The following is a 23236-nucleotide window of genomic DNA, read 5'->3' as shown; positions in this document are numbered from 1 at the left end:
TTTACTGCCGATTTAGAGAAAAATGCCGGGCAGCGTCGGCCGTTGCGGCACACGTCGCGCCGGCAGCAGGGCCTGCCGGGAGTTGGAGTCTCGGGCTGGTAGCCACTCATGTGCCGCGATAGCCGATGCGTCACACGCCGCGCCGGCAGCAGGGCCTGCCGGGAGTTGGAGTCTCGGGCTGACAGCCACGGCTCCGTCCCCCGCCACCGGGAGCTGCAGTCCCTCCCGGGCATCAAACGGGTCCTTCGCCCCAGGGCGGGGAAGGACCTGAGGCAGGACCGCTCCTCCCGAATGCCCTCTCTTTTCCCCTCCAACTCTTTTTCTTTTTTTAACGCTGTTTTTCACCCCTTTCCCTTCCCTTCCCTTCTGCTCTCCTGCTTTCTTTCCTTTCCTTTCCTTTCCTTTCCTTTCCTTTCCTTTCCTTTCCTTTCCTTTCCTTTCCTTTCCTTTCCTTTCCTTTCCTTTCCTTTTTTTCCCCTTCCCTTTCCCTTTCTTTTTCTTGTATTTGTAATCTTGGTTTTCCTTCCTAGCTTTAGAATCAAAAAGCAGCAGTAGTAACTTTCAGGCTACCTGGGAGTAAAAAAAACCCCAAAACTATAATGATTGAAAGAAAACTATTTATTCCCTGGGAGCCTGAAATTTTCTACTGCTGCACATGACACAGAGCTTTTTATTCCTTCTTATATACAGTTGATATTTTATACTCGCTTTATACACCGCCCCCTGCCGTCTGCACCGGCGCTCTGCAGGCAGAGTGCTGCGGCGTCGTTCGGTTCTGTTTAAATAAACTCGGCTAAATTAGGCTTGGTTCGGCTTAGGTCTAAAATCGTTTCGGTTCGGCTTTTCGTCTAAATTCGGCTTTTCCGGCTCTTCGGCTGAACTCGGCCCGGTTGGGCTAAAGTCGGTCATATTCGGCTCTTTGTCTAAATGCGGCCAATGTCGGCTACAGTCGGCTATCGGTTACACTCGGCTATCATCGGCTCTTCGTCTCAAGTCGGCTGTGTTCGGCTACACTCGGCTCTTCGTCTCAAGTCGGCTGTGTTCGGCCACACTCGGCTCTTCGGTGAAACTCGGCTATTTTCGGCCACACTCGGCTCTTCGGTGAAACTCGGCTGTTTTCGGCTACACTCGGCTCTTCGGGGAAACTCGGCTGTTTTCGCCCACACTCGGCTCTTCGGCTCTTCGGAACTATTCGGCCCGGCTCGGCTCCCTCAGGGCGGGAAAGCGGCTGTCAGAGGACCCCGGCACAGCGAGGCGTTTACCCACATGCCTGTCACAAACCCGCCGAAATACGCCCGCCCGCGGCGCCGCTGAGACCACAGCATGTGTCGGGTACACTTGAAACGTCACAGAAAATACCACCGGGGCCGCGCCGGGGTCGGTATTCCATGCAGGCAGTCCAGTGACACCCACCCCGGTCCTCCACTTCCCCGCCCTTTTCGCCGCCCTGTTGAGAAGGTCAACCAAAAGTCCGCGACATCCGCGACGCGCCACTCCCAAGGTGGCGGCCTCTCGGCGCAGGGCTGCAGTACCGCGCTCTGCCCACAAGGCGGCAGCACTGCCGCCCGCCCCAGCCGGGGGCGCAGCGCGCCTCGGGGCTGCGGGCAGGCAAGGTGGCAAAAAAGAACAGGGGCGACCCCCGCCAAAAACTGCTCTGAAATAAATGCCAAAAACCTGCCTCTTACCCCACCAGAATCAAACAAGGCCCCTTGCTTTAAAGCCATGTTTAAATAAATTTTTTATTTCCATTTTTCGTATTTATATTCACATGCATAGCTATAGTGGACATTGATGTAGCATGTAATTTATATAACATTATTCTATTTCTATTATTTATATTTACTTATATTTTGTGCTTTTGTAAATATCTTTCCACATTGATTGCATATTTCTATGTCTAAAATTACATTTCTATCATGCTTTCACTATTTAAAATACAAATCCCATCCTAACTAAATAAATACAAAAAAGCTCTATTCTTTTAAACTACATTGAAATATTTTTATATTTATAGCGCTCATGACTATATTCACATTTATATTTGCAGTTTATACTTAAGTATTATATTAATCATTATGTATAACATGTATCCTATTCAAATAAGAGATAAATTATTTTCCTAATTATGTACCATATCTACTGCTACAACTTATTTTTTCTTACGTTTTTAATTTTTATATTAACCTTCAGCTATTTATGATCTATTTCTATTCTTAGATTTCTACCTTTATATTATTTGTATTTATAATGTTTATACTAAAACACCTGCTTTTGCCAAATAAAAAAAAAAATCCCCTTTATTTTAAACTACTTAAAAAAACCTAGAGTATATCAATCTGGTATAACATATAACAAATGATAGATATGATAGATGTAAAATTGATATAAATATTGTAGTGTATTATAGGAAATAAATAAAAATCAATATGATCCATAACACAAGTAATACTGTATAAATGTTATATTTATGTTATTTTATATTTCAAATAATTTAACATTTCTTTATATATTTGCATATACTTGACAAACATTTCTATATTTATACTTGGGTTGCGATTTTTTTCTGGGTGTTTTCTGGGTCTTTTCTTGCCCTTCTTCGAATTTTTTTCTGGGTTATTTCTTGTCCATCTTGGGGGTTTTTTCTGGGTTTTTTCTTGCCCATCTTCAGACTTTTTTCTGGTTTTTTTCTTGCCCATCTCAGAGTTTTTTTTTTGGGTTTTTTTCTGGGTTTTTTTCTTGCCCATATTGGGTGATTTTCTGGGGTTTTTCTACGTTTTTTTCTTGCCCATCTGGGATTATTTTCTGGGGTTTTTTTCTCGTTGCTTTCTTGCCCATCCTGGGCTTTTTCTGGGTTTTTTTCTTGTCCATCATGTGGTTTTTTTCTGGTTTTTTCCTGCTCATCTTCGTCTGGTTTTCTGGGTTTTAAGCCAAAATCGGTACATATCATGTCAGTTCATGCAATACAACCCGGCTGGGGATTTTTTATTCTAAATTTAACAAGGAGTCGCAAAACCTGGAAAGCAAAAGTCACACACACAAGGTTAAATCCAGTCAGCATGCACTCACACACGCAGAAACGAGCAGACACAGACAGACACAGCCACGTGCTCTCACACACGCTCACACAATCTTTCCACTTAAATGCTCACTGCGGCCCTTACTCGAGATGCTGAAGAACGTGCTGTGACACATCTTCTGGCTGCCGCTCCTTGAGGTAAAATGGCAGATCCTGGGGAAATCAGCAGCCTCGGGGACCTGTGAGACGACAGGAAGGGTCAACGAGTGGCTATCTGACAGCTAGGACTTGTCTCCTCTCTGGACTGATAAATTTTCTACCCAAAATCCAATAGAAGACAGATGTATAGGTACATAGAACATAAGCCACCATAGGCAGATACAATACAAGCCAGGACTTGCAAAAATTCTCTGGAAGATGAATTCTTGCGCCCTATTCCCTTTCAGAAGAAGGAACCTACACAACTACTGCAGTCATCTGAGGAGGTGCATCTGAAAAAAAAGTTAGGACAACAGTCAGACGGTTCAATGATAACTGAAGAGCTCCAGATATCCTGTGTCCATCTACAAATCCCATCTAGAGTCCAACTACACCCCACACTGCACATTACAAATCCCCGGGCCCTCTCCTATTGCACCAGGCTATGCGGCAGGGCAGAGCAGCTCGGGCACAAATGTGTGCTGACAGCCGTGACACAGGATGGACAGGACAGGACAGACAACGGGGACACAACACAGACAGAAAATTCTAGGCAAGGAAAATGGCTGCAAGGACTGAGAGAATGCAAAAGGAGATGACCGAGTTCAAACTGATGGTGAGCTGATGAGGCTCAGAGAACCCCGAAGGAAGAAGATGATAACTGAATGATTTCTTCTAAGAACTGCAAAGATGGATGCCTAGGAATCCTACGGTCAGAATCCTCTACCTAACCTCATATTAGGCCAAGTCCTAATCCACCAAAATGGATCCAGGTGGGGGCATAGCTGTCCATACAGCCCAGACCAAGACCTGACAAGACATCAGATGCGATGCTTCCAAAGACAGAAGAGAGTCTGACGCCTGTCTGAGCTCCCCAGTCAAAAGTTCTGTGGCCTGGGTGCCAGGCCAGGGAATGCAGAGATCACAGATGCTAACAATGATGCCAAGATTAATGACAGGCACCCCTAAGGTAAAAGACATGGGATACACAAACAACACACAATTCACAACAGACAAGTGACACGAGACACACCGGGACTGCTCTGCCCTGCTGCACACCTCAGCACTGTGATCAAAAGTGAGACTTGGCTTCTATGGGGCCTAAGGGGCCACTTCATTAACACCCCCCCACCTCCAAACTGGACTCAAAACCCCCTCCCTGTAATCCCCAAACCAGCACCGTGCTTTCAGCCCCTCTGTGGGTCACGGCCCTCTACTTATCTCTCATACAGCTGGGGATGCTGGTCCCTGTCAGGTGCAAAGAAAGGCCACCTCATCAGATGGGAAGGTCCTGCTGGCACCGGGCTGGTGTCTCTCAGACAGCTAGATTAAAGAGAACCAAACATCAGTGCCTGATCTTGGCACCGCATCGGCCAAAACCCCACCACTCTGCTACTCACCGCGCTCCTAAGAAGGCCCGGCACCTCCTGACCCTGACCCTCTGCCACACGTGGAATGCGTCTGCACCTGAAAGAAAGTTAGAACACATGTCAAACATCACCAGGATAACTCACAAGCTGCAAACACCATATGTCAATCTAGGAACAACATCTAGAGCCCAAGTACAGCCCACATTACAAATTTCAACTCCCCAAGGCTCGTCCTATTGCAGCAGGCCATGCGGCAGGGCAGAACAGCTCTGGCAAAAAATGTGTCCACACACCCGTGACACAGAAAGTGACAAACAGGGGGGACATGAAACACGACACATCATGCTTGTGGTGAGGGCCTCGAGGGGAAAAGGCAAAAGGGACCCCAAAGACACACCAGGGAGCACGGCACACCGGACAACAGGACACAGATCGGAGCTGTTCTGCACTGCCCGCCTGAAAGCTGCCATCAAAAGTAGAGCCTCTCCCTTTAGCTGTCCTAAGAGGCCCTTGGAGAAGATTGCTTTCCCCTCTGCTCATTTTTGAATCTGTCCCAAGAACTCCCAATCTGCTACTCCGCCATCTCCAGACCGTTGCCCCCGACATATCTTTTGGATGATCGGTGAGGGGAATCCACGCTGCACCTGAAATGAGTCTGCCTTGGAGGGCTCTGTGACGGCCTGTGAGCCTCTCGGTCAGCTGCAATCAAGAAAACCAAAACCAAAGTATGAGTCCAGAGTTATGTGGGCCAAATCCCTGCAAGTCAGCTACTTGCCCTCTCCTGAGTGTGCCTGGCTCCTTCAGGCTCCAGCTTCATCCTGATTCCAAGGCTGTGGCCTTTATTAGCAGTGGCACCTGGGTTACAGAAAGACAAAGTTAAATGGCATTCCTCTGAGTGCAGTGGATCACCTTGTGTGCTCTGAGACATGGCAATGCCTCTGCTAGGCTTCTGAACAGCCTTGTGTGGGGGGGCCCTCAAATAAACACCCTTTCTCACCCTGCTGCTTGCAAACCCGCTCCCAAGAAATCCTAAACTGGATACCTGATCACCCTCCCTCTCCCAGGCACCATCCTCAACTCACCTGAAGCCTCAATCTCAAACATCATCCTTGACACTGGGCAGATCCCTCTTGTGACACGACGAATCTGCTGAAAAATTGTTGTGCTTGAGAGCTGAGCAATAACAGCCAATTCTCTCCACTGCTCACCTTGACTGCTGGCATCCAGATTGACTTCCTGAAAAGAAAGACAAAGAACAGAGCTGTAACACACTCACCATACACACTTCTGCTGCAGAGACAAATGGGGCCTCACCGGCTCGGGGCAATCCCCTCGCCCGGGATGGGGCCCTCTGGCACACATTTAATCCATCTGAATCTGAAAAAAAAGTTAGGACAAGAGTCACACTGTTGCAGGATAACTGATGAGCTCCAGATGCCCTGTGCCCATCCACAGATCCCATCTAGTGTCCAACTACACCCCACATTACACATTCCAAGTCTCCAAGACTTCTCCTATCGCACCAGGCTGTGCAGCACGGCAGAGCAGCCCCATCCCAAATGTGTGCTGACACCCGTGACACAGGACAGACAGGACAGACAACAACAGGGGACACAACAGGAAAAGAAATCTCTTGGCAAGGGAAATGGCTGCAAGGACTGAGAGAATGCAAAAGGAGATGAGTGAGCTGAGACCGATGGTGAGCTGATGAGGCTCAGAGAACCCTGGAGGACGAAGATGATAACTGAATGATTAATTCCAAGAACAGCAAAGATGGATGCCTAGGAATCCTACGGTCAGAATGCTGTACCTAACCTCATATTATTACAAGTCCTAATCCACCACAATGGATCCAGGTGGGGCATAGCTGTCCATACAGCTCAGAACTAGACCTGACAAGAAATCTGACTGGATGCTTCCAAAGAGGTAACTTTTGACTGGGGAGCTCAGACAGGTATCAGAAACTCATATATGGCCTGGGTGCCGGGCCAGGGAATGCAGAGATCAGAGATGCTAACAATGATGCCAGGGGTACTGACAGGGCCCTCCAAAGGTAAAAGACATTGGATACACAAACAACACATAATGCACAACAGACAAGTGACACGAGACACACCGGGACTGCTCTGCCCTGCACACCTCAACACTGTGATCAAAAGTGAGACTTGGCTTTTATGAGGCCTAAGGGGCCACCTCATGAACATCCCCCACCGCCAAAGCTGAATCAAAAACTCCACCCAGTATTTCCCGAAACAGCACCATGACTTCATCCCCACTGTGGGTCGTAGCCCTCTACTTATCTCTCATACAGCTGGGGATGCGGGTCTCGGGTGCAAAGAAAGGCCACCTTGTCAAACGGGAAGGTCCTGCTGGCACCGGGCTGGTGTCTCTCAGACAGCTAGAGTAAAGAGAACCAAACATCAGTGCCTGATCTTGGCACCGCATTGGCCAAAACCCCACCGCTCTGCTACTCACCGCGCTCCTAAGAAGGCCCGGCACCTCCTAACCCTGACCCTCTGCCACACGTGGAATGCGTCTGCACCTGAAAGAAAGTTAGAACATATGTCAAACACCACCAGGGTTACTCACAAGCTGCAAACACCTTATGTCAATCTAGGAATAGCATCTAGAGCCCAAGTACAGCCAACATTACAAATTCCCCCTCCCTATGGTTCGTCTTATTGCAGCAGGCCATGCGGCAGGGAAGAACAGCTCTGGCACAAATCTGTGCACGCACCCGTGACACAGAAAGTGACAAACAGGGGGACATGAAACACGACACATCATGCTTGTGGTGAGGGTCTCGAGGGGAGAAGGCAAAAGGGACCCCAAAGACACACTAGGGAACACAGCACACCGGACAACAGGATACAGACCGGAGCTGTTCTGCACTGCCCGCCTGAAAGCTGCCATCAAAAGTAGAGCCTCTCCCTTTAGCTGTCCTAAGAGGCCTTTGGAGAAGATTGCTTTCCCCACTGCCAATTTTTAAATCTGGCCAAAGAACTGCCAACCTGATACTCTCTCATCGTCTCATCTCCAGACCGCGGCCCCCGACTTATCTTTTAGATGATCGGTGAGGGGAATCCACGCTGCACCTGAAATGAGTCTGCCTTGGAGGGCTCTGTGATGGCCTGTGAGCCTCTCGGTCAGCTGCAATCAAGAAAACCAAAACCAAAGTATGAGTCCAGAGTTATGTGGGCCAAATCCCTGCAAGTCAGCTACTTGCCCTCTCCTGAGTGTGCCTGGCTCCTTCAGGCTCCAGCTTCATCCTGATTCCAAGGCTGTGGCCTTTATTAGGAGTGGCACCTGGGTTACAGAAACACAAAGTTAAATGGCATTCCTCTGAGTGCAGTGGATCACCTTGTGTGCTCTGAGACATGGCAATGCCTCTGCTAGGCTTCTCAGCCTTGTGTGGGGTGCCCTCAAATAAACACCCTTTCTCACCCTGCTGCTTGCAAACCCCCTCCTAAGAACTCCTAAACTGGATACCTGATCACCCTCCCTCTCCCAGTCACCATCCTCAACTCACCTGAAGCCTCAATCTCAAACATCATCCTTGACACTGGGCAGATCCCTCTTGTGACACGACGAATCTGCTGAAAAATTGTTGTGCTTGAGAGCTGAGCAATAACAGCCAATTCTCTCCACTGCTCACCTTGACTGCTGGCATCCAGATTGACATCCTGAAAAGAAAGACAAAGAACAGAGCTGTAACACACTCACCATACACACTTCTGCTGCAGAGACAAATGGGGCCTCACCGGCTCGGGGCAATCCCCTCACCCGGGATGGGGCCCTCTGGCACACATTTAATCCATCTGAATCTGAAAAAAAAGTTAGGACAAGAGTCACACTGTGGCAGGATAACTGATGAGCTCCAGATGTCCTGTGTCCATCTACAAATCCCATCTAGAGTCCAACTACACCCCACATTACAAACTCCAAGTCTCCAAGACTTCTCCTATCGCACCAGGCTGTGCAGCATGGCAGAGCAGCCCCATCCCAAAAGTGTGCAGACACCCGTGACACAGGACAGGACGTGACAAACAATAGGCACAAGACACAGACAGAAATCTCTTGGCAAGGAAAACGGCTGCAAGGACTGAGAGAATGCAAAAGGAGATGACCGAGCTGAGACCGATGGTGAGCTGATGAGGCTCAGAGAACTCTGAAGGAAGAAGATGATTATTGAATGATTAATTCCAAGAACAGCAAAGACGGATGCCTAGGAATCCTACAGTCAAAATCCTCTACCTAACCTCGTAATATTACAAGTCCTAATCCACCATAATGGATCCAGGTGGGGCACAGCTGTCCATACAGCTCAGAACAAGACCTGAAAAGACATCTGACTGGATGCTTCCAAAGAGAGAAGAGAGTCTGATGCCTGTCTGAGCTCGCGAGTCAAAAGCTCTGTGGCCCGGGTGCCAGACCAGGGAATGCAGAGATTACAGATGCTAACAATGATGCCAGGGGTACTGACAGGGCCCTCAAAGGCCTAAGGTAGAAGACAGGAGATACACAAAACAACACACAATGCACAACAGACAAGTGACACGATGCACATGGGGACTGCTCTGCCCTGCACACCTCAGCACTGTGATCAAAAGTGAGACTTGGCTTTCATGGGGCCTAACGAGCCGTTTAATGAACACCCCCCGCTCCAAACTGGACTCAAAAACCCCTCCCAGGAATTCCCAAACAAGCACCATGCCTTCATCCCCACTGTGGGTCGCAGCCCTCTACTTATCTCTCAGACATCTGGGGATGCCAGTCTGTGTCAGGTGCAAAGAAAGGCCACCTCGTCAGCTGGGAAGGTCCTGCTGGCACCGGGCTGGTGACTCTCAGACAGCTAGATTAAAGAGAACCAAACATCAGTCCCTGATCTTGGCACCGCATTGGCCAAAACCCCACCGCTCTGCTACTCACCGCGCTCCTAAGAAGGCCCGGCACCTCCTAACCCTGACCCTCTGCCACACGTGGAATGCGTCTGCACCTGAAAGAAAGTTAGAACATATGTCAAACACCACCAGGGTAACTCACAAGCTGCAAACATCTTATGTCAATCTAGGAACAGCATCTAGAGCCCAAGTACAGCCAACATTACAAATTCCCCCTCCCTATGGTTCGTCCTACTGCAGGAGGCCATGCGGCAGGGCAGAACAGCTCCGGCAAAAAATGTGTGCACACACCCGTGACACAGAAAGTGACAAACAGGGGGGACATGAAACACGACACACCATGCTTGTGGTGAGGGCCTCGAGGGGAAAAGGCAAAAGGGACCCCAAAGACACACTAGGGAACACAGCACACTGGACAACACAACACAGACCGGAGCTGTTCTGCACTGCCCGCCTGAAAGCTGCCATCAAAAGGAGAGCCTCTCCCTTTAGCTGTCCTAAGAGGCCCTTGGAGAAGATTGCTTTTCCGGCTGCCAATTTTCAAATCTGCCCCAAGAACTCCCAACCCACTATTCTCTCATCTCCAGGCCAAGGCCCTCGACTTATCTTTTGGATGATCGGTGAGGGGAATCCACGCTGCACCTGAAATGAGTCTGCCTCGGAGGGCCTCGTGATGGCCTGTGAGCCTCTCGGTGAGCTACAATAAAGAAAACCAAAACCAAAGTATGAGTCCAGAGTTATGTGGGCCAAATCCCACCAAGGCAGCTACTTGCCCTCTCCTGAGTGTGCCTGGCTCCTTCAGGCTCCAGCTTCATCCTGATTGCAAGGCTGTGGCCTTTATTAGCAGTGGCACCTGGGTTACAGAAAGACAAAGTTAAATGGCATTCCTCTGAGTGCAGTGGATCACCTTGTATGCTGTAAGCCATGGGAATGCCTCTGCTAGGCTTCTGAGACACCTTGGGAGGGGCTCTCAAATAAACAAATAAAGACCCTTTCTCACCCTGCTGCCTGCAAACCCCCTCTCAAGAACTCCTAACTGGATGCCTGCTCACCCTCCCTCTCCCAGTAACCATCCTCAACTCACCTGAAGCCTCAATCTCAAACATCATCCTTGACACTGGGCAGATCCCTCTTGTGACACGATGAATCTGCTGCGAAATTGTTGTGCTTGAGAGCTGAGCAATAACAGCCAATTCTCTCCACTGCTCACGTTGACTGCTGGCATCCAGATTTACTTCCTAAAAGAAAGACAAAGAACAGCAGTGTAACAGAGTCAGTTGAGAGGTGTAACAGAGTCTGCTGCAGAGGCAAATGGGGCCTCACCTGCTCAGGAGAATCCCCACACCTGGCATGGGGCCCTCTGGCACACATTTAATCCATCTGAATCTGAAAAAAAAGTTAGGACAAGAGTCACACTGTGGCAGGATAACTGATGAGCTCCAGATATGATGTGCCCATCTACAAATCCCATCTAGAGTCCAACTACACCCCACATTACAAACTCCAAGTCCCTGGGACTTCTCCTATCGCACCAGGCTGTGCAGCAGGGCAGAGCAGCTCTGGCACAAATGTGTGCTGAGAGCCATGACACAGGATAGGACAGACAACGGGGACACAACAGGAACAGAAATCTCTTGGCAAGGAAAACGGCTGCAAGGACTGAGAGAATGCAAAAGGAGATGAGTGAGCTGAGACCGATGGTGAGCTGATGAGGCTCAGAGAACCCTGGAGGAAGAAGATGATTACTGAATGATTTATTCCAAGAACAGCAAAGACTGATGCCTAGGAATCCTACAGTCAAAATCCTCTACCTAACCTCGTAATATTACAAGTCCTAATCCACCATAATGGATCCAGGTGGGGCACAGCTGTCCATACAGCTCAGAACAAGACCTGAAAAGACGTCTGACTGGATGCTTCCAAAGAGAGAGGAGAGTCTGATGCTTGTCTGAGCTCCCTAGTCAAAAGTTCTGTGGCCTGGGCGCCAGGCCAAGGAGTGCAGAGATCACAGAGGCTAACAATGATGCCAGGGTTTCTCACAGGCCCCCCCTAAGTGAAAGATATGGCATACGCAAACAACACATAATGCACAATAGACAAGTGACACGATGCACACCGGGACTGCTCTGCCCTGCTGCACACCTCAGCACTGCAATCAAAAGTGAGACTTGGCTTTTATGGGGCCTAAGGGGCCACTTCATGAACACACCACACCCTAACCCCCCCCAAAACTGGACTCAAAACCCCCTCCCAGGAATTCCCAAACCAGCACCCTGCTTTCATCCCCTCTGTGGGTCACAGCCCTCTACTTATCTCTCAGACATCTGGGGATGCTGGTCCCTGTCAGGTGCAAAGAAAGGCCACCTCGTCAGCTGGGAAGGTCCTGCTGGCACTGGGCTGGTGTCTCTGAGACAGCTAGAGTAAAGAGAACCAAACATCAGTCCCTGATCTTGGCACCGCATCGGCCAAAACCCCACCACTCAGCTACTCACCGCACTCCTAAGAAGGCCCGACACCTCCTAACTCTGACCCCCTGCCACACATGGAATGCGTCTGCACCTGAAAGAAAGTTACAACATATGCCAAACACCACCAGGATAACTCAAAAGGTGCAAACACCTTATGTCAATCTCGGAATAGCATCTAGAGCCCAAGTACAGCCAGCATTACAAATTCCAACGCCCCACGGTTTCTCCTACTGCAGCAGGCCATGCGGCAGGGCAGAACAGCTCCGGCAAAAAATGTGTGCACACACCCGTGACACAGAAAGTGACAAACAGGGGGGACATGAAACACGACACATCATGCTTGTGGTGAGGGTCTCGAGGGGAGAAGGCAAAAGGGACCCCAAAGACACACTAGGGAACACAGAACACTGGACAACACAACACAGACCGGAGCTGTTCTGCACTGCCCGCCTGAAAGCTGCCATCAAAAGGAGAGCCTCTCCCTTTAGCTGTCCTAAGAGGCCCTTGGAGAAGATTGCTTTTCCGGCTGCCAATTTTCAAATCTGCCCCAAGAACTCCCAACCCACTATTCTCTCATCTCCAGGCCAAGGCCCTCGACTTATCTTTTGGATGATCGGTGATGGGAATCCACGCTGCACCTGAAATGAGTCTGCCTCGGAGGGCCTCGTGATGGCCTGTGAGCCTCTCGGTGAGCTACAATAAAGAAAACCAAAACCAAAGTATGAGTCCAGAGTTATGTGGGCCAAATCCCACCAAGGCAGCTACTTGCCCTCTCCTGAGTGTGCCTGGCTCCTTCAGGCTCCAGCTTCATCATGATTCCAAGGCCTTCATTAGGAGTGGCACCTGGGTTAGAGAAAGGCAAAGTTAAATGGCATTCCCCTGAGTGCAGTGGATGACCTTGTGTGCTGTAAGACATGGGAATGCCTCTGCTAGGCTTCTGAGAAGCCTTGTGTGGGGGAGGCCTCAAATAAACAAATAAAGACCCTTTCTCACCCTGCTGCCTGCAAACTCCCTCCCAAGAACTCCTAACTGCTCACCCTCCCTCTCCCAATCACAATCCTCAACTCACCTGAAGCCTCAATCTCAAACATCATCTTGGACCTTGGGCGGATCCCTCTTGTGACATGATCAATCTGCTGAATAAAATGTTGTGCTTGACACAGCTTGGAATTTCAGGGAGTTGCACTCCTCAATTAAAAAAAAACAAAACAAAACAAAAAAAACCCAACAAAACCAATCCCAAAAACAAACAAAACCCACACAAACAATAAATCCCAAAACACCTAACTCCCCACAGAAACAAAAAAACCACAGAAAACATCAAAAAATCCAAAACCCCCACAAAAACCAACTAAAAACCCCAAAATGAAAACCAAAAAAAACCAAAAATTCCACCAAAAGAAATCCAACCAAAAAAACAACCAGAGCAAAACTAAAAATTACAAAAGCACCTTACCACTCCTAAACACAAAACCCAAAATCACAAACCTAAATACTCCCTGTATTCCATGCTGTTTTCTTCACAGAATCTTCCAAGCCTCTGTGCTTTAGATGCCCAGAAACACCTGCTGAAAAGATGCTGAGACGGGCTGAAAAAGCCTCTTCACTGAAATGAGGAGAGCTCTTAACCCAGCACATCCCAGAGAGGGAATGAAGCCCCTCAGCCACGGCTGGGGTTAATATACCCCTGATTGTGCCCGCCTCTCGTTCCCATGCCACCCAGGAAAAGGGAGGGGGCGAATCCCACCAAGCCCTCAGAGCAGCTGCAGCTGTTTGGCTCCTCTGACTCACATTCAAGGGCAGTAAAGGGCTTGTTATAGAAGAAAACTTTTCAGAAAAGGAACAGTGCTTTCTTTTTTTGCAACAACTACTTGGAGCAGAAGAACAGAAAACTGGCAAGATATAAAACTTTGTGGTAAGGTTACATAGCTAGATCAATTGGGTAATTGGGTAATTTGCTGTTACCTTACATAATTATTCTGTGTTTAACAAAAGCCATCTAATAAATTCACACCCAAAACTCCAGCAGCCCAGCTGGCCCTACCAAATCTCTATGTTTATGCATACAGTAAACAAAACCAAAATCCCAGTAATACCTATCAGAAGTCTGTGAAAGAAACCTCTTGAAATTGATCCTACCTCAAATACAAAACAACCCATGCAAAGTTAGCTTGACTCAATAAACAATTTACACAGAGCTAATAACACCAAGAAATAAAACAGCACACCATATACCACCAAAGAATATAATAGTGAAGAAAAAAGAAACCACTTTTTTTTTTTTTTTTTAAAGCTTTTGCCAGGACTCCAACAACAACTTCTTCTCCTTCTGAAATGTCCCTTCTCCTTCCCAAATTCCTTACAACTTCTGAGTTTACATCCAAGCAAAAAGCAAAATTCGTGCACTTGTGCGTTCGATGCTCCTGCCAGATTCTCTGTTTCCCTCCACATCTTCTTACACTTTCAGTCTTCACTCTGTCCTGCCGTGATGAGTTTGACGGACGAATTGGTAAACGTTAAGAGAGGATTTCCCTGCCTCCCTCCCCAGAGCTGGTTTCCTTAGTGCATTTCACTCAATCCCAGGCCGGCAACGATGCACGCTCACCTCAAGCGTGCAAGGCTCACAGCTGCTCGGCTAAACTCGGCTCTAATCGGCTAAAGTCGGCCATTGTCATCTGCATTCGGCTGGACTCGACCCTTCGGCACGGATCGCCTCGCTTCGGCCGAACTCGGAGCCGCTCTCTGCGCCCGGCGCGGCTCGGCTCGCTTCGGCCGAACTCGGAGCCGCTCTCTGCGCTCGGCGCGGCTCGGCTCTCTTCGGCCGAACTCGGAGCCGCTCTCTGCGCCCGGCGCGGCTCGGCTCGCTTCGGCCGAACTCGGAGCCGCTCTCTGTGCGCCCGGCGCGGCTCGGCTCGCTTCGGCCGAACTCGGAGCCGCTCTCTGCGCCCGGCGCGGCTCGGCTCGCTTCGGCCGAACTCGGAGCCGCTCTCTGCGCCCGGCGCGGCTCGGCTCGCTTCGGCCGAACTCGGAGCCGCTCTCTGCGCTCGGCGCGGCTCGGCTCTCTTCGGCCGAACTCGGAGCCGCTCTCTGCGCCCGGCGCGGCTCGGCTCGCTTCGGCCGAACTCGGAGCCGCTCTCTGTGCGCCCGGCGCGGCTCGGCTCGCTTCGGCCGAACTCGGAGCCGATCAGTGCGCCCGGCGCGGCTCGGCTCGCTTCGGCCGAACTTGGAGCCGCTCTCTGCGCTCGGCGCGCCTCGGCTCGCTTCGGCCGAACTCGGAGCCTCTCTGTGCGCCCGGCGCGGCTCGGCTCGCTTCGGCCGAACTCGGAGCCGCTCTCTGCGCTCGGCGCGGCTCGGCTCGCTTCGGTCGAACTCGGAGCCACTCTCTGCGCGGCCCGGCTCGCCTCGGCCGAACTCGGAGCCGATCAGTGCGCTCGGCGCGCCTCGGCTCTCTTCGGCCGAACTCGGAGCCGCTCTCTGACCTCGGCGCGGCTCGGCTCGCTTCGGCCCAACTCGGAGCCGCTCTCTCCGCGTTCGGCTGAGCTCGCCTCGGCTCGGCTCCCTGACGGCGGGCAAGCGGCGCCGCCTCACGTTAAACTCGCCCGGCTCGGGGCTCTCCTGCTGCCGCGTCCCGCGGGCGGCCCGGCCATCGCACGGACACGATCGGGAGCGCGGCGTGGCACAGGAGCTCATTGGGCAGTGACCGCACTCGCGCTAATTAGCGCGCACGAGAGCAGCGGGCTCGGTTCGGCTGAGCTCGGCTCCGTTCAGGCAGCCTCGCAAGCCTGGCCTCGGTTCGCTCGAGGCCGTCAGGTTCCGCCGGTCTCGCCTTGGTTCGGCCGAAGGAGGCGTCGTTCGCTCGTGTTTTTACAAATATCTTTCTATATTGACTGTATATTTCTATATTTAATTTTATACTTCTATAATACTTCCATTATTCCAAATAAAAACCCCGTCTCTAACCAAATAAATAAAAAAACCCTTCTTTTAAAGGATACTGAAATATTTTTTATTTATACTTTGTATAATTATACATTCATATTTTAATTTATCGTTTCTTTGGATGTATTACATTAATAATGATATATTATATATATATAATTTTAAAATAGATTTAAATTATTATTTAAATTATGTATAATATCTACTGCTACAACTAATTTTTTCTGATATTTTAAATTTTTATATTTATCTGTATGTATTTATTATATATTTCTAAACTTAGATTTCTACCTTTATATTATTTGCATTTATAATTTTTACAATCAAAACACTGCCTATTGACCAATAAAGAAAACCCGCTTTATTTAAGTATTTTAAAAATATTTTCATGTTTATAATTTTCATATTTATATTTATAATTTGTTCAATATTACATGAGAACACACCTGCTCCTGCACCGCAGTGGGGCCCCCTCTCCTGGGGACCTTGGGGTGCCCCAACGGCATCAGAGCCCCGAGTCTTCACCCCCTTCTCCTCTATTTAGAAACTACACTGGAACTTTTTTCTGGAAATAAAGACATTACCTAAATCCTCTCCCCGTGTCCTAGACAGATGGATATTCAGTTATTAGTTGGCTGGGCAGCAGTTTCTTAAATAGAATGATAAACAAGATGTGAACATTTCAGCTACAAGCAAATAGGCAAATCTGAACAAGGTACTGGTGGGCGACCACTGAAGTTATTTTGAAGGAATTTTTTAAACAATAAAATATTGATACCACAAAAATAAAGCAAAAAGCTAACTACTGGCTAAGAAAAAATTAACTTTTGACAGCAACAACATTCCAACCACACAGGCTTTTTCCCGATGTCATACCTTATAACTACCTCTCTTGGGAATTCTCATCATGTATCCCAAAAGGAATAAATACCTCAGAGCGTCCTAAAGCAAAAAGTAGCGCACATGAGCTCCTCACACTCCCGGGAGGCCTGCACAGCGTGCACTGAGTCTGCAACAAATTCTGCTCAGTGAGAGTCTGCAAACAAAGGTTCAATTGATGAATTTTACTGATTGTAAAGGGAGGTTTTCTAAGCACAGAAGCACAACAAAGAACAAGCAAAAACAATTCTTAAAAAAAACCTGCAAGTTTTATTTAGCATATATGCGACTGATTTCCACCCTGTGGCTTCTCACTTTGATTCGCGTCTGTAGGTTCAGGAAGATGACAATGCACACTCTGCCCTCCCTGAGCCCCCCACAGCAGCTGAGCGCTGCTCCGTGCGCTCAGATCGTCAGGAACTGGATTGCCCGCATGGACTGGAACTGCTCTGCTGCAGATTCAGGAGAGAGAGGCTGGCTGAGGCGTCGTCCCAATTCCATTTCTGTGTGACGAGAAGCGGTTTGTTCCCAACGGGTGCAACAATCCCCAGCTCGCTTCCATGGTGAGTACCGATGGCACACAAATGGCAGCCTGAGGAAATCGTGTTCTGGGCTCTAAGTGGTCGGGACAGGGTCTGATTTTTTGTTTTGCATCTGTATGATGATTAGTACGACAGGGCCCTGATCGATGACATGGCAGCACAGAATTAAAAACTCCTCAATAGGATTACATCGACTTCTAGGAAAAGACAAAAGCCTAGGACCCTTCTGAAATCTATTTTTAATGCGAAGCACACGGATTGTCACTATGCTGTGCCTTCCAGCTTTTCAAAGCAGCTTACCTCTGAAGACCAGAAAACATTTATTTCTACAGAAACAATGGGCAACCCCCAGGCTAATCTCAGCACTACTGTTTAATAGGGGATCTGCCAGCGTGCCAGTCCAGCTTCAAGTGTGCTTTATTTCAGTCTAACATCCCCTCAAAATTCTTCTCACATCTCCCAACCCTGACATCTTATTTTTCCCTAAAGCTTCTCATCATTAGCAATTTCCAAGTAACATGGTATTTTTACAACATTCAAAAATGTCATGCTGGACTGTGCTAGAGAGTAATTTGCAAATATAAGCTTAGCAAAGTTTGAATTGACTTGTCCAGAGAAAAAACCTACAAGTGAACACCTACACCTGCCTACAAAGAGCTAACAAGCCCCTGGCAGCTGCCAGCATCAAAGCACAGCGGATGTTTCTAATACAGGGTAAGGGTAACAATATCACCTTTTGTTCTCTCCAGCTTGTTTTCCCTGCAGTCATATTTTGCTTCTTATGATTTTTTTAGTCTCTGCATCTTCTTGGACAGCACCGAGCCCGACGACAAGGATACGAGAGTCTTTCCCTGCCGTAGGGAGAGAACCAGGAAAACAGTTAAAATAAGAACAGGGTAGTTTGAAATTCATACTTCCAATGAGAAGCAGCGCCTAACAAACAGAACAAAAGTAAACAAAGCATGGTACCTCCCTGGGGACAGAAGACTTACAAACTCTCCAGGATTTACAATTCTAGCGACCAACCCCTTCAGGACGGCAGCCAAGTGTCCCATGAGGTGGTGCTGCACCAAAGAACGATCTGAGAGGTTCCAAAGAGTGAAACGCACAATATTTTGCAAAGCCGTAAAATCTTGCAAAATAACAAAAATACAATAGATGTAAACTACAGGGTAAGAGTACAAGTGTTCACTTTAAGAGCTGGAACCATCCAGGTGAGCACCTGATAACTGGATCCTCACCAGAGTTTGAACCCTTCAGGACACAGAAGGGTTTTCCCCAGAAATTTCACAGACTGAGTTTTGATACAAGTATACTTGCCAGACCCTCAGAAACATCACCCATTCTCCAGGTGTCTGGAGAGAACTGCAAATGGCTCTCACGTAGTTTGAGCTAGCTCTGTAAGGTCTCAGGGTGAATTTCACCAGATGCAACCAAACTGGGCAACTCCCAGTGGGACAGAAGGAACCCAAAGCTTGGGTTCGCAGAGCTGCAGCAAATACTGAGGAAACAAACATAACAGCGTAAAAAATAATAAACCATCCTTTTTTTTTCTCTTGCTTTTGTTTTTTTCTTATTCAGATCAGCATAGCAATTAAAGAGAAGGTGAAAAACTCGCCATTACTGAACATTTCATCATCTGTAGGCTGAGCATCCTTAGCACAGAGGACTCCAAAGTTAAAATTCACCGATCCCTGGGAAATAAAACCAAATATTGTATGATAAACAATCAAACAGCAGACGTAAAAATTTGTTTCCTCTAAGGACTTTCGGGTACGTATGTACCTTTGCGTACATCCAACACATTGGAACATACACTTTATACCATCTCCTAATAAGTAAAAATTTACCTTTAAACTTTGATAGTACAGCATAAAATTATGAACTTAAATTGGTGATCTGTTATTATTAAGTTGGTGCCTAAAGTTATTTCTGCTGTCAGGTTCAAAAAAACATTAATTTTTTTTACTGGAATGAGCAATTGATTTCAAAGTCATCACAAGCCCACCAAAACACAAAGCAGTATTCACTGGATGGGTCTGTGAGCTAGAAGTAGTTAGGCTTGTACTTCCCTCTTGCTATTCCAGAACCAATAAATCCTGTCAACAAAACCAGGATCTATAGCCCACTGCTGTGAAAGATTCTACGAGGATGATGGTTTGATTTGTGTTTAGAAGTTTTGATTTGAAATGGCCAGTTCAATGGATAAAGACAGTTTAGGTAGTATTACATTGCTATTATTATTATTTCTATTATTATTTTTACTATTACTACTGCTATTGTTATCATCTGCTACTGGAAGAAACAAACCAGTAGTACCTATACTTAATTACTTTTATTTCCAGGAAATAATAAAGAAAAAGAACCAAACCAAAAAAAGTCACTTCCTACCTTTTATATCAAGGGATGAAAAATTTCTCTTGGGCTCTTCTCCAATTTATCAAGACTCATAGCACTGAAAGGCAAACAAAACAGTGCTTTATAGAAGGGCAAGTGCACATTTCAAGGCTGAACCACCAACTGATTGCAGTGACAGCAGTTACAACATGAATCCTTCCTAGAGCCTCTGTTAAATGGAATGTTCTGTGGAACTGCCGTTTCTTTCCCAAAACACTAACTTCCAACACTTCCTAATCATATTTTGTATTTTAAAACAAAAGAAGTTAGTGAGACTCTGTGCGGAGGTCAGGTTTAAATTTATTTCCTTCTAAAGCACAGAGCTCTGTTCCATCACCCTTCACTTCGGCTCTACACTGAATCGTGGTGAGCATTTGAGGAGTGCTCAATAATCAATTCTATTTCTCTCTTTTTCTAGCTCTCTCTATTCCTAAATCATTCCAGACAAGTCAAATGAAAAATGAAAAAAACAAGTTCAGCATCAAAGTCACACTTTTTCCCGTTGTCTGGTCAAGAACAGGCTCTAAATCCACTTACTGCTGCCTTCAACGATTCAGACTTGCAAAAGCATTCTTACATATTTTACAGGTTTATCATAAAACCCACAGAACGCAAGCTCTGAATTACAGGAAAAGGTACACAGGCAAATATCTAAAGGGATCACTTATTAGTAAATACATACCTTGGTAGAGATCGCACTGAGAACCTTTCTGAGGGACTCTAAGGGACGCATGTTTTCTGAGCACCCTATAAACAAGAAAAGCTAGGATATAGTACAGGACATCCCCACTTTTTCTACATATTCAAATAGTATTTTTAATAAAAACAATTCAGTTAAAAAAGAAGGAAGAAAACCAAGCTAATTTTACTCAGCTGTATTTACTGCCGATTTAGAGAAAAATGCCGGGCAGCGTCGGCCGTTGCGGCACACGTCGCGCCGGCAGCAGGGCCTGCCGGGAGTTGGAGTCTCGGGCTGGTAGCCACTCATGTGCCGCGATAGCCGATGCGTCACACGCCGCGCCGGCAGCAGGGCCTGCCGGGAGTTGGAGTCTCGGGCTGACAGCCACGGCTCCGTCCCCCGCCACCGGGAGCTGCAGTCCCTCCCGGGCATCAAACGGGTCCTTCGCCCCAGGGCGGGGAAGGACCTGAGGCAGGACCGCTCCTCCCGAATGCCCTCTCTTTTCCCCTCCAACTCTTTTTCTTTTTTTAACGCTGTTTTTCACCCCTTTCCCTTCCCTTCCCTTCCCTTCTGCTCTCCTGCTTTCTTTCCTTTCCTTTCCTTTTTTTCCCCTTCCCTTTCCCTTTCTTTTTCTTGTATTTGTAATCTTGGTTTTCCTTCCTAGCTTTAGAATCAAAAAGCAGCAGTAGTAACTTTCAGGCTACCTGGGAGTAAAAAAAACCCCAAAACTATAATGATTGAAAGAAAACTATTTATTCCCTGGGAGCCTGAAATTTTCTACTGCTGCACATGACACAGAGCTTTTTATTCCTTCTTATATACAGTTGATATTTTATACTCGCTTTATACACCGCCCCCTGCCGTCTGCACCGGCGCTCTGCAGGCAGAGTGCTGCGGCGTCGTTCGGTTCTGTTTAAATAAACTCGGCTAAATTAGGCTTGGTTCGGCTTAGGTCTAAAATCATTTCGGTTCGGCTTTTCGTCTAAATTCGGCTTTTCCGGCTCTTCGGCTGAACTCGGCCCGGTTGGGCTAAAGTCGGTCATATTCGGCTCTTTGTCTAAATGCGGCCAATGTCGGCTACAGTCGGCTATCGGTTACACTCGGCTATCATCGGCTCTTCGTCTCAAGTCGGCTGTGTTCGGCCACACTCGGCTCTTCGTCTCAAGTCGGCTGTGTTCGGCCACACTCGGCTCTTCGGTGAAACTCGGCTATTTTCGGCCACACTCGGCTCTTCGGTGAAACTCGGCTGTTTTCGGCTACACTCGGCTCTTCGGGGAAACTCGGCTGTTTTCGCCCACACTCGGCTCTTCGGCTCTTCGGAACTATTCGGCCCGGCTCGGCTCCCTCAGGGCGGGAAAGCGGCTGTCAGAGGACCCCGGCACAGCGAGGCGTTTACCCACATGCCTGTCACAAACCCGCCGAAATACGCCCGCCCGCGGCGCCGCTGAGACCACAGCATGTGTCGGGTACACTTGAAACGTCACAGAAAATACCACCGGGGCCGCGCCGGGGTCGGTATTCCATGCAGGCAGTCCAGTGACACCCACCCCGGTCCTCCACTTCCCCGCCCTTTTCGCCGCCCTGTTGAGAAGGTCAACCAAAAGTCCGCGACATCCGCGACGCGCCACTCCCAAGGTGGCGGCCTCTCGGTGCAGGGCTGCAGTACCGCGCTCTGCCCACAAGGCGGCAGCACTGCCGCCCGCCCCAGCCGGGGGCGCAGCGCGCCTCGGGGCTGCGGGCAGCGAAGGCGGCAAAAAAGAACAGGGGCGATCCCCGCCGAAAACTGCTCTGAAATAAATGCCCCAAAACAACCGGGAAGAGGAAAAAAAAAACTTCTGCCTCTAATCTAATAGAACAAAACAAAACAAAACCTCAACAATTGCTTAAAAAAAAAAATTAAATATTTAAAAAAATATTTTTTTCATATTAATATTCACATTTCTATTTACAATGTATATTGATGTACACTGTCCATTTATACATTTGTTTTTATGAATACATTTCTATTCCGTATTGCATATATCCCTAAAACTTAAATTTATTTTTATATGTTTATACATATTTTTACATAGTAAGTATATATTTCTGTTAGGATTTTTACTTCTGTAACACTCACAGTACTCAAAATAAAACCCCTGCCTCTACCCCATACATGGCAAATAAAACCCCCTTTCATCTCAACTGTATTTAATTTTTTTAAAAAAACATTTTTCAAATTTATATTTAAAATGTTTACTGATGTATGATCGATTTTGCATTTATATTTAGCGATTTATTTATAAATTTATATTCTATGTTACATGTGTTCCTATTACTTATATTTTTATATACTTTTATTCATATCTTTATATATTTATTATATCTTCCTGTGTTAGGATTTTTACATCTGTAACACTTACATTATTTAAAATAAAACCCCTGCCTCTACCCACATTAAAGCCAAAAAGAACCTCAGTCTTCTCAACTGTATTTAAATATTTTTTTAAATTCTGTTTTTCAGGTTCATATTCACTTTTACATTTAAAATGTATACTAATGTATACTCTTATTTGTATTCTCCATTACATCTCTTCCTATTATTTATATTTACTTACATTTTGTGTTTATATATATATATTTATATCTTGATTTTATATCTCAATATTTAGAAATATATAACAATAATATCTACATTCATATTATTTAAAATAAAAACCCTGCCTCTAACCCAATAATAAAAAAGACCCCAACCCTTTCTTTTAAAAAATATTTAAATAGGTTTTATCCTTATGTCTGATTTTTATATTCATATTTGTATTTATAATGTATATTAATGTCTATTGCTTACTTATACATTTATCTTTACCA

At 47.2% G+C, this 23236-nt stretch overlaps 1 long non-coding RNA gene across 1 annotated transcript; it reads right to left on the bottom strand.

Annotated features, from left to right (window-relative positions):
• Positions 1-17406: 17406 nt before the first annotated feature.
• Positions 17407-20588, bottom strand: LOC131567304 (uncharacterized). Its single transcript, XR_009275637.1, has 3 exons — positions 20393-20588; positions 19705-19768; positions 17407-19007 (listed from the first exon to the last, which is right to left on the bottom strand). It is a non-coding gene; the product is annotated as an uncharacterized LOC131567304 (long non-coding RNA).
• Positions 20589-23236: the final 2648 nt, after the last annotated feature.

This window comes from Ammospiza caudacuta, chromosome 22, assembly GCF_027887145.1.
Source record: "Ammospiza caudacuta isolate bAmmCau1 chromosome 22, bAmmCau1.pri, whole genome shotgun sequence".
NCBI classification, from domain to species: domain Eukaryota; kingdom Metazoa; phylum Chordata; class Aves; order Passeriformes; family Passerellidae; genus Ammospiza; species Ammospiza caudacuta.
Note: the sequence above shows the minus strand (reverse complement) of the source record. Positions and strands in the feature narration are given on the sequence as shown.